Source organism: Tenrec ecaudatus, unplaced genomic scaffold, assembly GCF_050624435.1.
Source record: "Tenrec ecaudatus isolate mTenEca1 unplaced genomic scaffold, mTenEca1.hap1 Scaffold_100, whole genome shotgun sequence".
In the NCBI taxonomy this organism is placed as follows: domain Eukaryota; kingdom Metazoa; phylum Chordata; class Mammalia; order Afrosoricida; family Tenrecidae; genus Tenrec; species Tenrec ecaudatus.
Window position 1 is genome coordinate 89,379 of NW_027457681.1, and position 1,730 is coordinate 91,108.

Genomic DNA, 1,730 nt, shown 5'->3' on the forward strand with positions numbered 1-1,730 from the left:
CAGGCGCTTCACCCTTTACCCTAGACCAGTGAAACACTGTCTCTAAACATGCCCACATACCTGTATCTATGCCCGTTTAAAGTTAACGCTAAACCGAAATCTTCTGTCCCACTATTTTGCAGCATTTTAAAGAAGTACACTGGGAAAGATTTTTCTGCAAGGAAGAAACTGCAGGCGGCGTGGCTGAAATGAGAATATCATGCTGCATGAGCTCTTTGCCCTCAGATGTAGAAGTGTCATCAGTGGGCATCATAGAGAAACCGGACTTTAATAAGTGATCATCAACCTCTGTGTATTCCCTTTGTTCTAGACGCCTGAAATAAAGAGTTGTCCTGAGTCACATAAACCTCCACCGAGTGGTCTTTATGTGGCGCGTGAACATGCCGGTATAAGAGAATTCCGAAGAAGGCTGAACGTCCACAATTGAATGGTCATTGCCAGAAGTGAAGTGGCAGCCAGATCAGACTGGGAAACTTCAGCTTCCATTAGACAATGAAGATGTGAGAATCTGGTACGTCCACAATTCACGGTTTCCTTAGATCCATGAAATTCCGTGTTGAATTTTAGTCAGAAAATGAAAACTCCGGAGCCGCTGTTCAGCAGGCCCGGGTGTAGCTCCCAGGGGCACACTGGTGCTCCTCTCGAATTTGGATAAAAATCGTTTTCACTGGTATAAAGAACCTTGATCAAGCCAGGTGGGTCTTGACCATTGAAATTGCTGCGTTTGACCGGTATACTGACAAGAACCCAACTGTGCTAGTCCATGGCGTATTCAGCACAGGAATCTGATTCGATTGAGCCAAGACAAAGGAAAGCTCAGGGAGGCAGCACCCCTGTAGAAAAGCATTTGTACTTCAAAGATGAGGCCAATGAGGTGAAAGGACAAAGCCTTGGCAAACAGTTTTGATCATGGGCAGAATTTCACGGAGCAATATTGCTGGGAGAGAAAAGGCACCACCTGAGGGAGGCACGCTCAACAAAACTACCTAGGGCAGGAGCCGGGTTGCCCCCAGGCACTAGGCGTGTCAGGCCTCAGCATTGTAAGGAGAGTTCACTGAAGTCCCTGAGTGAAGTTTTCTCCGCTGTCCTACGTCTACGTTCCTAAAATTTACTCTGCGGTTTCTGATGATCCTGGCTTATGAACGGCCACCATTCACCGTTCTCCTTACACTCGTGCGTCTCCATCGGCCTTAAAAGAAAGGGAGGACACGCAACTGCTGGCAGGTAAATTCAGCAAAGTTTGTCTCAACACAAAAGAGACAGCTCTGTGGTGACCCGTCTTCCACGGTCAAACATTTCCTAGCGAATAAGGAATCTTCCCATCGCAATGACAATATGAGAGAATTGCCACCGATGATTTGCCGCTGTGCCTACACATCATCTTGAGGCCATACAGTAGTGAAGCACGGGAACCCAGGCGCTTCACCCTTTACCCTAGACCAGTGAAACACTGTCTCTAAACATGCCCACATGCCTGTATCTATGCCCGTTTAAAGTTAACGCTAAACCGAAATCTTCTGTCCCACTATTTTGCAGCATTTTAAAGAAGTACACTGGGAAAGATTTTTCTGCAAGGAAGAAACTGCAGGCGGCGTGGCTGAAATGAGAATATCATACTGCATGAGCTCTTTGCCCTCAGATGTAGAAGTGTCATCAGTGGGCATCATAGAGAAACCGGACTTTAATAAGTGATCATCAACCTCTGTGTATTCCCTTTGTTCTAGACGCCT